At 42.8% G+C, this 14,975-nt stretch overlaps 1 protein-coding gene across 2 annotated transcripts in view; it reads left to right on the forward strand.

Annotated features, from left to right (window-relative positions):
• Nucleotides 1–3,793: 3,793 nt before the first annotated feature.
• LOC110525789 (phosphatidylinositol 4-phosphate 5-kinase type-1 beta) overlaps nucleotides 3,794–14,975 on the forward strand; it is a 104,610-nt gene continuing 93,428 nt past the window's right edge. Inside the window, exon 1 of one of the 2 annotated variants that reach the window (XM_090237709.1) lies at nucleotides 3,794–3,925. The gene's annotated coding sequence lies outside the window, so the exon portion shown is untranslated. Of the gene's footprint in view, nucleotides 4,589–14,975 lie in introns of both variants that reach the window. The other variant, XM_036979937.2, reaches the window with a different exon arrangement.

The raw sequence follows: 14,975 nt of genomic DNA on the forward strand, positions 1-14,975 counted from the left end.
TTTAGCAAATTAATAATACATTTTAAAAAGCAACTTCTGCAACGATTACAGCCTCGAGTCTTCTTGGGTATGACGCTAGAAGCCTGGCACACCGGTATTTAGGGCTGAGCGATATGGCCAAAATCTCATATCCCAATAACGATACATATCATGATATAGCACATTTTCTGTAAATTCAATGAATAAATAGTTTATATAAAATGACCACATGTAAAAGCCTATTTCTTATTGCATTTTGAATTATACTCAACATGTCACGTTCTGACCTTAGTTCTTTTGTTATGTCTTTGTTTTAGTATGGTCAGGGCGTGAGTTGAGTGGGTTGTCTATGTTCCTTTTTCTATGTTTTGGGATTTCTATGTTTGGCCTGGTATGGTTCTCAATCAGAGGCAGCTGTCAATCGTTGTCCCTGATTGAGAACCATACTTAGGTAGCCTGGTTTCACTTTCGAGTTGTGGGTGATTATTTTCTGTTCCACATGGAACTGTTTCGGTTTTTCACGTTGTCATTTATTGTTTTGTTCAGTGTTCATTATTCTTATTAAAAACCAAGATGAACACTTACCACGCTGCGCTTTGGTCCTCTCCTTCATACGACAACCGTTACAGAATCACCCACCAACCAAGGACCAAGCAGCGTGGTATCGGGAAGCAGCGAGATCTGGACTATGTGACAACTTGGGACGAAATAGAAAGGTGGTCAGTCGACCCAGGGAGAGTGCCAGAGCCCGCCTGGGATTCTCTGGAACAGTGCGAGGAGGGATACCGGCGAATGGAGTTGGCACGGCGATCAAGGAAGCCCAAGAGGCAGTCTCCCGTCTGTCCTGAGTTGCCGGAGTCTCCCGTCTGTCCTGAGCTGCCGGAGTCTCCCGTCTGTCCTGAGCTGCCGGAGTCTCCCGTCTGTCCTGAGCTGCCGGAGTCTCCCGTCTGTCCTGAGCTGCCGGAGTCTCCCGTCTGTCCTGAGCTGCCGGAGTCTCCCGTCTGTCAGGAGCTGCCGGAGTCTCCCGTCTGTCAGGAGCTGCCGGAGCCGTCCGTCTGTCAGGAGCTGCCGGTGTCTCCCGCCTGTCCGGTGCTGCCGGAATCCCCTGTCCATTCGGGACCCGTGGCTTGGGTCCCCAGTCCGAGGTCAGCGGCGAAGGTCGCCGCTCTAAAGGGGCCACGGAGGCGGTTAAAGAGGCGGAGAAAGAATATGGTGGGGTCCACATCCCACGCCAGAGCCGCCACCACGGACAGACACCTAGCCATACCCTTCCCTATAGGTTCAGGTTTTGCGGCCAGAGTCCGCACCTTTGGGGGGGGGGGGGGGGTGTACTGTCACGTTCTGACCTTAGTTCTTTTGTTATGTCTTTGTTTTAGTATGGTCAGGGCGTGAGTTGGGTGGGTTGTCTATGTTCCTTTTTCTATGTTTTGTGATTTCTGTGTTTGGCCTGGTATGGTTCTCAATCAGAGGCAGCTGTCAATCGTTGTCCCTGATTGAGAACCATACTTAGGTAGCCTGGTTTCCCTTTTGAGTTGTGGGTGATTTATTTTCCGTGTCAGTGTTTTGTTCAACAATGGAACTGTTTCGGTTTTGTTTTTTCACGTTGTCATTTATTGTTTTGTTCATTATTCTTATTAAAAACCTTGATGAACACTTACCACGCTGCGCTTTGGTCCTCTCCTTCATACGACGACCGTTACACAACAAATAAAAAGGTACCTACTCACTTGATTTCTCCTTTTATTTAGAACCTTTGTGCAAATTTTCATATAAGCATGTAACAAAATATGAATGTATGAAATCTAAAAAGGTAAATAGAAAACATTTCAACTATAGTTGCAAACAAAATGTATATATTTGGGTGCTTGCCTGTTTTGCATATTATTTTGGCATTAATACATGTCACATATCAATTTGCATTTGGTACCTCCATATCACGAAACCCCTGTTCCTTGACCGTGTAAATTGGGGCCACATCTTTTCAGATGTAAGTTGTAACGGCAGCTGTTCTCTCCTTCCATCTTCGTGATTCTTTGCCATATGGTGTGCCGCGGGCAAAAGCCTCTTGCAACGTATGAGTCAGGGTTTGTTTTGAGCACTCGACTGTACTTTTTGGGGACTCATCCATAGACTCTCGCCGTACTGTTTCACATGATTCTTGCGTAGGTGGTGTTTGAGCCTGTTGTTGGGACCGGCCTGCGGCATATTTTGCAGAGGACGGGTTTCTGGTCCGTGTCAGACTTGTCATACCCAAACCACGTCCATGCGACCGAAGTAGTCCCTCTTTAAGGTACGAGCTCCATGTCTCCGTGCTCTGTGTCACGTTCACTCTCCTCCATGTTTGTTTGTGTTACAAATTTCCTTCCATACGGCAAAGCGTCGTCCAATTGACTAAAATAAATGATAAGAGCATAATGGAACGACAGACGTTTTTCTATCGTCACACGATATATATCGTCATATCAGCCCTACCTGTATATGGAGTTTCTACCATTATTCTCTGCAGATCCTCTCTAGCGTTGTCAGGTTGGATGGGGAGCGTCCCTGCACAGCTATTTTGAGGTCTCTCCAGAGGTGTTTGATTGGGTTCAAGTCCGGGCTCTTGCTGGGCCACTCAAGGGCATTCAGAGACTTGTCCATAAGCCACTCCTGTGTTGTCTTGGCTGTGGGCTTAGGGTTGTTGTCCTGTTGGAAGGTGAACCTCCGCCACAGTCTGAGGTCCTGAGCGCTCTGGAGCAGGTTTTCATCAAGGATCTCTCTGTACTTTGCTCCATTCATCTTTCCCTCGATCCTGACCAGTCTCCCAGTCCCTGCCGCTGAAAAACATCCCCACAGCATGATGCTGCCACCATCCTGCTTCACCGTAGGGATGGTGCCAGATTTCCTCCAGAAGTGACGCTTGGCATTCAGACCAAAGAGTTCAATCTTGGTTTCGTCAGACCAGAGAATCTTGTTTCTCATGGTTTGAGAGTCCTTTAGGTGCCTTTTGGCAAACTACAAGTGGGCTGTCATGTGCCTTTTACTGACACACACTGTCAACTGTGGGACCTTATATAGATAGGTGTGTGCCTTTCCAATTCAAGTCCAATCAATTTAATATACCACAAGTGGACTCCAATCAAGGATGGTCTATGGAAACAGTATACACCTGAGCTCAATTTCGAGTCCCAATTTTCATAAAATATATTTTTCTTAAAATAACATTTTTTTTCTCGCTTTGTCATTATTGTGTGTGTAGATTGATGAGGACAATGTAATCCATTTTAGAATAAGACTAACATAAGAAAATGTGGAAAAGGTCAAGGGGTCTGAATACTTTACGAATGCACTGTATAAACTCATCTGTCGTTTGCAGTCAAAGATGCATCCTTTTATCAAAATCAGCAGACAGAGACAACTGTCAGACAACAGGCACATGTCTCCCCTGAGAATCTGGTTCTTCAAAGTTCCTTCCTATCTAGGGAGTTTTTCCTTGTCAACTGTGCCTTTGCATGTTCTCTGTGAGTTGTATAGTAAGTAGTTGGTTCTTTAGTCTTGGAGTAGCTCTCAAACTCGAAGCGGCATTCTGCCTACTCCCTTTTATAGCGCTTCACCCACGACTGGCTCATGTGGACAACAATCCCGACACTGTTTTACGTTTAGAGATGTCAATCATCACTGCTTGTGATACGACTTTTGAAAATAATGACCCTTTTCTTTAAATCATCGAGAAAGAATCCTTAAAATAAAATATATATACTTGTAGCAGTTTTGCAACCATCTAAACAGCTATGAGTGCCTCCATCTGATGAAACTACACTTCCGCTACTCTTCCCGAGTTACACTGACACACAGTTGTTCGGGGCGTGCTAGATAGCTAATTATCACAGGTTGCTGACTCTTGTCTTCCATAAACAATCACTGTAACATAGCGATATGGCCGTGTGGGAACGCTTACCCTATCAAGGTGTGTATCAATGTAACCTTTTGTTTTTTGAAAATAATTTCTCGCTGATAAGCCCCCTATGCTTCCAAAACAGTACCGCAAGCGATGGGTGTTAATGTTCAAATTGAGTGTTGCTGCTCTTAACAAAACTCCCCCATACGTAAGACGTCTTTATCCAATTACTTATGTGTAATGGAACTGAGAGTCATGATCAAGGACTAGTCTTGGGCATGCCCGTTTATGATGAAACCCTTTCTATTTAGCCATTGAATTGTACAACTTTGTTGGCAGACATTCCAAATGCAACAATAGTTGTCAGCCACTAGATGACGATATTCCCCATTATGAAATACACCAGCAAGGAGATCAGTGGTGAAAGTCAAACCTTCTGTAGCCTACCATCACTGCCCTGTAGATGGCTTGCTTATACAAGTTCTGCATCACAGCAGAGTAGGTTGGTGCACTGAATGCCTGGTTATGCTGAGAGGCGGAGAATGAGAGCTGTGTGTACCCAAGTCTACCTCTCTGTCAGGAGCCAGATACAGCATAGACTACCGTACGCAGGGAGCCGCACTCACTGCTGCTTGCGCTCTCTAATTATTGCCTAAAGGGGACTGGAATACTCCCTGAAATCTCACGGAAAGACAAGATCAATTTTGCTATCCAAACGAGGAAGAACAGCTGGTAAGTTTGATGTGTTATTCTTGATAATTGTGATATTTACCTGTCCGTTGAAGTATCCATTTGAGTTGTGCCATATTGGTCAGGTGACATGACATGAGACGTTTCAGCAATTGCTGGGAAAGGTGTTTTTGTCAGTCGAAGATTAAGCGGCTACCTAGTAGGGCAAGGACGTGTAAATTACTAAAATAGTCAAGCCTGGAAATGCAACATAACATAACCTTGAACCCGTTTCGTGCCCACCAACTAATACAGCGAAATGTTGATGAGAACACCAGGACTTGTTTACCAATGGCCTGCAAAAGAAAACACTTTAGTGCACCCCAATTTATAAGGCTAACTTTAATTTATCTTCAGTATGGTGGCAAGGTTTACTGCTAGCTGTTGATGTGCTACTCTGAGAAACAGTTTATTCAGAAAAGTGTGAAATTACGTAATATTGCGAGGAAGTGGCGCCATGGTGTTAGCCTTCATGTAGCAATAGCTCAAGGTATCAGTTATTGAACACGTTACAGTTGCCATTGGTGATTAATAGGCTAGACTCTCATATTGATGATCACAGGGTTTGGGCTGAATAGCCCATTTCTGCTGTTGATTTCTGGAAAATAAGCCTACCAATTTACTGGTGAGATCCATTATGTTATCAATATTGGCTAGGTTGGGGACCTTTCTCAGTGTTCCAAGGACTCTGGGAAGCCTGGGACTTTTCAACACCTGGCATCCTCAGGGATACACACACTATATAATACTTTTTAGCAGGTCACCTTAATGAATTCTGTAAAGTCCGCTCCGCGTGGAAGAGCTGAAAAAATGGTTGTCTATCAACAATAATGACAAGCCACCGGGGTCTGACATTCTGGATGTAAAATGACTGAGGATAATAGAGGACAATATTGCTACTCCTATTTGCCACATCTTCAATTTAAACCTACTAGAAAGTGTGTGCCCTCAGGCCTGGAGGGAAGCTAAAGTCTTTCTGCTACCCAAGAATAGTAAAGCCCCCTTTACTGGCTCAAATAGCTGACTAATCAGCCTGTTACTAACTCTTAGTAAACTTCTGGAAAAAATGTTTTTTGACAAGATACAATGCTATTTTACAGTAAACAAATTGAAAACAGACTTTCAGCACGCATATAGGGAAGGACACTCAACAAGCACGGCACTTACACAAATGACTGATGATTGGCTGAGAGAAATGTATGATAAGATGATTGTGTGGGCTGTCTTGTTAGACTTCAGTGCAGCTTTATCGATCATAGTCTGCTGCTGGAAAAAACATATGTGTTAAGGCTTTACACCCCCTGCTATAATGTAGATAAAGAGTTACTTGTCTAACAGAACACAGAGGGTGTTCTTTAATGGAAGCCTCTCAAACATAATCCAGGTAGAAGCAGGAATTCCCCAGTGTAGCAGTTTAGGCCCCTTGCTTTTTTCAATCTTTACTAATGACATGCCACTGGCTTTGAGTAAGGCTATGTATGCGGATGACACAACGCTGTACACGTCAGCTACTACAGCGACTGAAGTGACTGCAACACTTAACAAAGAACTGCAGTTAGTTTCAGAATGGGTAGCAAGGAATACGTTAGTCCTAAATATTTCAAACTAAAAGCATTGCATTTGGGTCAAATCATTCACTAAACCTCAATTACATCTCGTAATGGATCATTTGGAAATTGTGCAAGTTGATGTGACTAAACTGCTTGGAGTAACCCTGTGTTGTAAACTGTCATGGTCAAGACATATTGATACAATAGTAGCTAAGATGGGGGAGAAGTCTGTCTATTAAGCGCTGATCTGCCTTTTTAACAACACTATCCATGAGGCAGGTCCCTCAGGTCCTAGTTTTGTCACACCTGGACTACTGTTCAGCCGTGTGGTCAGGTGTCACAAAGAGGGACTTGGGAAAATTACAGTTGGCTCAGAACAGGGCAGCACGACTGGCCCTTGGATGTACACAGAGAACTAACATTAATAACATGCATGTCAATCTCTCATGGCTCAAAGTGGAAGAGAGATTGACTTCCTCATTACTTGTTTTTGTAAGAGGTGTTGACAAGCTGAAGGTACCGAGCTGTTTGTTTAAAATACTAGCACACAGCTCGGACACCCATTCATACCCCACAAGACATGCCACCAGAGGTCTCTTCACAGTCCCCAAGTTCAGAACAGACTATGGGAGGCGCACAGTACTATATAGAGCCTTGACTACATGGAACTCTATTCCACATCAGGTAACTAATGCAAGCAGTAGAGGGCACACACTTAGTGTAGTGTGAATTCTGTAATGAACGTATTGTAATATTATTTTAAATTGTATAACTGCCTTAATTTTGCTGGACCTTGGCAGCAGCTAATTGGGATCCATAATAAATACAATTTGTTTTATTTACAGTAGGATATAGAATTTGACCAATAGGGAACTTCCTCTTGCGTTCATACATGCGTGTGGTTGGTTACACACAGCCCTTTTGATTTCTCATTTTAAAAGAACTATTACCACAGAATTTGAGCAATGGCTGTACTTTTTTTCTAGACTATATGCAATTTAATTAGAAAGAATCTGAACTGAAAAATCCCCTACTAAATAAAACATTACACAAACTGTACTACTATTACCATCATAGCTGTTATTTAAAGCTATTCTAGATGATATAGCTAAAAGTTGAACAAACCATACAACTCTATTCACAAGGACTACTTTGAACAATGTACACAACATTTCACAAAAACGCATTTACTGGAAGAACTGTGCAGATGCAAAGTTTGGTATCAGAATTAAGGTAAAATCTCCCTCTGTTTTTTACGTGACCACGTTTTCCAAAAAACTGTTAAATATCTGCTCTGAATCAAGATTCAAAAAGATGTCTGCAGAAAGAATAGGGTGTCAGCTATGTCATGACACCTTGAGTATGAAAACATATTCTTTTCGTTATTGAACTACAGTAGGTGAAGTGGATTTACATCCAGTAATGGAATTACATCATGGGTCCCTGATCTGTACTGTACAGAAATGCAGAATAATGGATATGAATATCATTCTCTTCATGGTAATGAATCCTAAATATGTACACAAAGGTAGAAATGTGCTATATATCCTTCTTTTGCATATCTGAGTATTATTCTACACACTGACTATAATAATAATGAGCTCCGCCCCTAAACAAGACTACATTTGGTTGGTCCAGACCAAATCTGAACCAATCATAGACATCCAAATGTGTGAAATATAGACATCACAGCACAATAGAGTTAAGTGCAGTACAGTAGAGCACAGTAAAGTAGATCTACTATATATTCAAAAGTATGTGGACACCCCTTAAAATTAGTGGATTTGGCTATTTCAACCACACCCGTTGCTGACAGGTGGATAAAATCGAGCAAACAGCCAATCAAACATTGGCTGTAGAATGGCCTTACTGAAGTGCTAAGTGACTTTCAACGTGGTACCCTCATAGGATGCCACCTTTCCAGCAAGTCGGTTCGTCAAATTTCTGCCATCCTAGAGCTTCCCCGGTCAACTGTAAGTGCTGTTATTGTGAAGTGGATATGTCTAGGAGCAACAACGACTCAGCCGTGAAGTGGTATGCCACACAAGCTCACAGAACGGGACCACCGAGTGCTGAAGCACGTAGCGCGTAAAAATCGTCTGTCCTAAGTTGCAACACTGCCTCTGGAAGCAACTTCAGCACAAAAGCTGTTCATCGGGAGCTTCATGAAATGGGTGTCCAAGGCCAAGCAGCTGCACACAAGCAAAAGATCACCGTCAAGCATCGGCTGGAGTGGCGTAAAGCTCACCTCCATTGGACTCTGGAGCAGTGGAAATGTGGGTTTGACGGATGCCAGGAGAATGCAACCTGCCCCAATGCATAGTGCCAACTGTAAAGTTTAGTGTGAGGAGGAATAATGGTCTGGGGCTGTTTTTCATGGTTTAGGCTAGGCCCCTTAGTTCCAGTGAAAGCTAATCTTAATGCCACAGCATACAATGACATTGTAGACGAGTCTGTGCTTCCAACTATGTGGCAACAATTTGGGGAAGGCCCTTTCCTGTTTCAGCATGACAATGCCCCAGTGCACAAAGCGAGGTCCATACAGAAATTATTTGTCAAGATTGGTGTGGAAGAACTTGACTGGCATGCACAGAGCCCTGACCTCAACCCAATCTAACACCTTTGGGATGAATTGGAATGCCGACTGCGAGCCAGGCCTAATCCCCCAACATCAGTGCCCTCTCTCACTAATGCTCTTGTGGCTGAATGGAGGCAAGTCCCTGCAGCAATGTTACAACATCTAGTAGAAAGCATTCCCAGAAGAGTGGAAGCTGTTATAGCAGCAAAGGGGGAACCAACTCCATATTAATGCCCATGATTTCAGAATGAGATGTTCGACGAGCAGGTCTCAATACTTTTGGTCATGTAGTGTATGCACTGTATAGTACATTATACTGTACTCTAGTGTGCTCTATTATACTGTACTTTTCCATACTGTTCTGTGCTGTCTAAACTTGTGAAACATAGACATCTATGACCTGTTCAGATTTGGTCCGGCCAAGAAGTACTGACCAAATATGAACTACTTTTCAACATGATGGACATCCGGTGTCGGTTTGTGCTCAGTGGGTGAGGATGCTTGTTACAGTAAATGGAAAGAGGGTAGGTGGTAGGTGTCGGTAAGAGCTGTGAGAGGTGACATTAACCGGAGAGAGAGAGAGAAGATTGAGAGGGAGGGGTTGTCCAGACTGTTTTCAGTCTTGCTTTTACCAACAGATATGAGCTGAACATAACAGTATGCCAGTGGAAGGACAGTAGCAGGTGACCCAACTGTGATTTGTGACTACAATGATTGATTTCCCATTATAGCCAATGGTAATTTCCATGTAAAAGGACCCATGAGCACCAATGTAAAGTTTTTTGGAGCATATCAAATTTGGTGTCAAATTAAAGCTAAGAGTCTATAGTTTTGGGAAATGAAGGCAAATATATGTTTTGGAACCATTTTCAATCCTAAAATTAGGAATAAGCAAAGGCTTTGATTTCTGGTCACACAGATGGAAAAGGAGTCTTTAAAAACATTTACTAAAAACAGTCTTAAAAGGTATTAGAAATACATCAAACACAATAATGTTGAAGGCCCCTGCCAACTAATATCAACATGTATATTTAGTTTTGTATAAATTATTAGCCTACTGTAAGTTTAATAAATATTAACTAGTGTCTTGTCATTTTGTTACCAAAAACCCACATATCTTTAAGATATTTTCTAATTTTTCTCCCTTATGAGGAGGGAGGATTCTGAAAATTCACAGACAAGGGTTGTTCCATGTCTTTTCAGCAAAACTGATGTTACCAGGTTCTGACCTATTTTGATTTGTATAACACTTTTTTTGGTTACTACATGATTCCATATGTGTTATTTCATGTCTTCACTATTATTCTACAATGTAGAAAATAGTAAACAATAAAGAAAAACCCTGGAATGAGTAGGTGTGTCCACATATTCCTTTATTAAAAAAGAATAGACTTTTAGCTTTCATTTGACACCCAAATTGACATGCTCCTATTTTGGGGAATATTCAGAGGTGGAAACTTTCTGTGTGAGTTAACGGGAATATATGCAAATTAATATTAATACTATTTAAATGTAGATGTTTGCATTGGATATATTTACCATATCATATGGAGGCAGAAACATAAACCTTTTACCTTATCATAAGTAGACATAATTGCAAATGTATTAAATCCTTCCAATAGAAATAAAAAAAACAATTTAGTTACGAATTGAACTTTAATTAAATGAGTTGACTCTTCACATGGGAGGATTTCACTGAACAACAAAAGAAAGGGAATATTGAATGATCCCCAATGATCCTTCGCATCTCCCAAAAATGTTTTCAACATACATCTGTAAAATTATAGTCTAGAAACTAAAGCTTTGGTCTTCCTCTCAGGCTTCCATGTCTTCTCCCTGGACCTCCTCAATGTCCACCTCTTGAACGTCAGACTCTGAGGCCTCATCTTCACTGTCACTTTCCAACCTTGTTGATGATAGCTCATTGTCAGACCACCAATTTTTCAACCCTTGTATTGGTCAGCCTGTTGCGTGCTTTGATGTGTGTGTTCCCATACAAGGACCAGTTGCACTCTGAGGCAGCTGATGTTGGTGGGATTTGGAGGATGATGGTGGCAACAGGGGAAAGAGCCTCAGATCCACAAAGTCCCTTCCACCAGGTGGCTGATGAGATATGTTGGGACGACTGCCATATTGCATTTCCATCTCAAAGCCCTTGCTGGGAAGTGTACTTCGCCAGACTGCCAAGAACCAGGCCAAGGTGGCGAGACACGGTAGTGATGACACCATAGGCCTTGTTGATCTCTGCACCAGGCAGGACGCTCTTGCCAGCATACTTGGGGTCTAACATGTACGCTGCGGCGTGTATGGGCTTCAGGCATAAGTCTTCACGCTTTTTAATGTATTTCAGAACTGCAGTTTCCTCTGCTTGGACCAACAGTGAAGTGGGCAGGGCCGAACGGATTTCTTCTCTTACATCTGCAGGCAGAGTCTGAACATCATACAGGATGGCATTGTCTCCCTCAATCCGTGCAATGGTTACTGCTATAGGTTTCATGCAGCTTACCACCCTCTCCCAAAATACATTATACAGTAGGATCCTCTTGATGGGGCTGTCCATATCGGCAGACTGTGATATGGCCATTTCTTGGAGAGACTGTCAAACATGATGGCCACACCACCCCAACGGGTGTTGCTGGGCAGCTTCAATGTGATGCTCTTATTCTTCTCACTTTGCTTGGTGAGGTAGATTGCTGCTATAACTTGATGACCCCTCACATACCAAACCATTTCCTTGGCTCTCTTGTAGAGTGAATCCATTGTTTTCAGTGCTATGATGTCCTTCAGGAGCATATTAAATGCATGAGTAGCACAGCCAATGGGTGTAGGACTCCTCCACTTTAGACCAAGCAGCCACACATCAGATAGTGCCTGTGTCATTTTCCTGTAAAGATTAGAAAAAAATCAGTACAAAAAAAACAAATCCAATTCCATGTACAGATAAATAGTTAAGCAGTTAGATTAAACAACTCCTTTGTAAGATACATTTTTAAAATGAAACATGTATGGAAACGGGTGAATTAACACTCCTCAGTTAGCAGTCTCAAGCAAGCTAAAACCCACATAGTAGCAAAAACTAACTAGCAGAACTAGCAGAAAGTTAGAAATGCTGTAGGCTACTATTCACAAGTTAACAAAAAATCACATATGTCAAATTAAATATATTCACCCCACCCAGTATTGTAATCAAGACTTACCAGAAAGCATGTAGTCCTTGGCTCAGACAGTGTAGTAGTGTGGGCTCAATAGCATCTCATTAGTGTGCAAGATCTTGAGAATCAGTTGTACATGTGATGGAAGAGTGTACTGCACATGTGATGGAAGAATGCACTGTGCATGCAGAGGGTTACACTTCTATTGAATTGTGATATATTTTGGTTAAACTATCCCCAAGACCTAGAGTTGCCTTATGTGTATACCACAAAAAGGTTCACTGTTATAAGCTAACTTTTTTTTGATGAATTTAAGCAAAATTCATCAACAACTCTACTCCTATGCAACTCTACTCCTATGAACTGCACATGGTAGTGCTCAAGGGTTCTTTTAATAGGAAATGCCCGAGTGCACATACAGTGCTTTCAGGAAGTATTCAGACTCCTAGACGTTTTCCACATGTTACCTTACAGCCTTATTCTAATATGTATAAAATATTTTTTCCCTCATCAATATACACACAATACCCCATAATGACAAAGCAAAACGTTTTTTAGAAATTTTAGCAAATGTATATAAAAAACAGATACCTTGTTTATATAAGTATTCAGACCATTTGCTATGAGACTCGAAATATGATCTTGTGTGCGTCCTGTTTCCATTGATGTTTCTACAACTTGATTGGAGTCCACCTGTGGTAAATTCAATTGATAGGACATGGTTTGGAAAGGCACACACCTTCTCTATATAAGGTCAGAGCAAAAACCAAGCCATGAGGTCGAAGGAATTGTCCGTAGAGCTCTGAGACAGAATTGTGTCGACACATCTGGGGAAGGGTACCAAAATATGTCTGCAGCATTGAAGGTCCTCATGAACACAGTAGCTTCCATTATTCTTAAATGGAAGAAGTTTGGAACCACCAAGACTTTTCCTAAACCGAGTAGATGGGGGAGAAGGGCTTTGGTCAGGGAGGTGACCAAGAATCCGATGGTCATTCTGACAGAGCTCCTCCAGAGTTCCTCTGTGTAGATGGGAGAACCGTCCAGGAGGGAAACAATCTCTGTAGCACTCCACCAATCAGGCCTTTATGGTAGAGTGGCCAGAAAGAAGCCACTCCTCAGTAAAAGGCACTTGACAGCTCGCTTGGAGTTTGCCAAAAGGCACCTAAAGGACTCTCAGACCATGAGAAACAAGATTCTCTGGTCTGATGAAACCAAGATTGAACTATTTAGCCTGATTTCCCAAGTGTCCCTATTTAGCCTGAATGCAAAGCTTCACGTCTGGAGGAAACCTGGCACCATCCCCACAGTGAATCATGGTGGTGACAGCATAATGCTGTGGGGATGTTTTTCAGCGGCAGTGATTGGGAGACTTGTCAGGATCGAGGCAAAGATGAACAGAGCAAAGTACAGAGAGATCATGAAAACCTGCTCCAGAGGGCTCAGGACCTCAGACTGGGGTGAAGGTTCACCTTCACCAGCCAAGACAACGCATGAGTGGCTTCGGGACAAGTCTCTGAATGTCGTTGAGTGGCTCAGCCAGAGCCCGATCTTGAACCTGATCAAACATCTCTGGAGATACCTGAAAATAGCTGTGCAGCGACGCTCCCCATCTAACTTGACAGAGCTTGAGAGGATCTACAGAGAAAGATGTGAGAATCTTTCCAAATACAGGTGTGCCAAGCTTGTAGCGTCATCCCCAAGAAGACTCGAGGCTGTATTCGCTGCTCAAGGTGCTTCAAGGATCTGAATATGTAAATGTGACATTTCTAAAAACCCTGTTTTTGCTTTGTCATTATGAAGTATTGTGTGTAGATTGACGAGGGGAAACCATTTTAGAATAGGTCTGTAACGTAACAAAATGTGGGAAAAGTCAAGGGGTCAATACTTTTCAGAGTGCACTATTCAGTGACATACCACACTCGCCTAGTACAGACTCCACAATCTTGACTGTGTTATATTCAGTGTTTCCTGACAGCCTGAGTAAGAAAAACTCCGGGCCCTATTAGGCTATATAGCCGATGACTCGGCCCTGGCCTAGCTTATTACTAAGGCATAGTTGTTTTCTGGTAAGGTCACATGGTCAGGACAAACCTTAGTTATGCTGCTTTAGTCAAACATGTAGCCTCACTCATTGCCCAGCACATTAACAGGGCTCTTTGCACTAGTGTGCTACATTCCTCCCCAGTGCTGAGAGCCGCTAGCAGACAGACCATCCCCTACTGAAAGTCACTCTGTAATGCAGAAAAACACTGGTCTGGATGTGTGAAATACAGTGCAATCGGAAAGTATTCAGACCCCTTGACTTTTTCCACATTTTGTTACGTTACAGCCTTGTTATAAAATGGATTCTATAATTGTTTTTCCTGATTAATCTACACAAAATACCCCATAATGACAAAGCATTAACTTTCAAAAAAAATGTATTGTTGCAAACTGAAATATCACATTTACATGAGTAGTCAGACCCTTTACTCAGTACATTGTTGAAGCACCTTTGGCAGCAATTACAGTCTTCTTGGGTATGATGCTTTAAGCTTGGCACACCTGTATTTAGGGAGTTTCTCCCATTCTTCTCTGCAGATCCTCCCTCTCAAGCTCTCTCAGGCTGGATGGGGAGTGTCGCTGCACAACTATTTTCAGGTCTCTCCAGGGATGTCCAATAGGGTTCAAGTCCTTGCTCTGGCTGGGCCACTTAAGGACATTCAGAGACTGCATTGTCTTGGCTGTGTGCTTAGGGTCCTTCACCCCAGTCTGAGGGGTCCTTCACCACAGTTTGTGTGCTTAGGAACCTTCACCCCAGTCTGAGGTCCTGTGCCCTCTGGAGCAGGTTTTAATCAAATATCTCTCTGTACTTTTTCCTGACTAGTCTCCCAGTCCCTGCCGCTGAAAAACATCCCCATAGCATGATGCTGCTACCACCACGCTTCACCGTAGGGATGGTGCCAGGTTTCCCCCAGATGTGACGCTTGGCATTCAGGCCAAAGAGTTCAATCTTGTTTTCTTCAGAACAGAGACATTTGGTTCTCATGGTCTGAGATTCTTTACCGACACAGGATGTGATCATGCTGGAGCAAGGTTACTGGAAGATGCTTAGAGTCAGCCCTCAA

This window comes from Oncorhynchus mykiss, chromosome 6 (assembly GCF_057628025.1).
Source record: "Oncorhynchus mykiss isolate SJ-2025 chromosome 6, ASM5762802v1, whole genome shotgun sequence".
Lineage (NCBI taxonomy): Eukaryota > Metazoa > Chordata > Actinopteri > Salmoniformes > Salmonidae > Oncorhynchus > Oncorhynchus mykiss.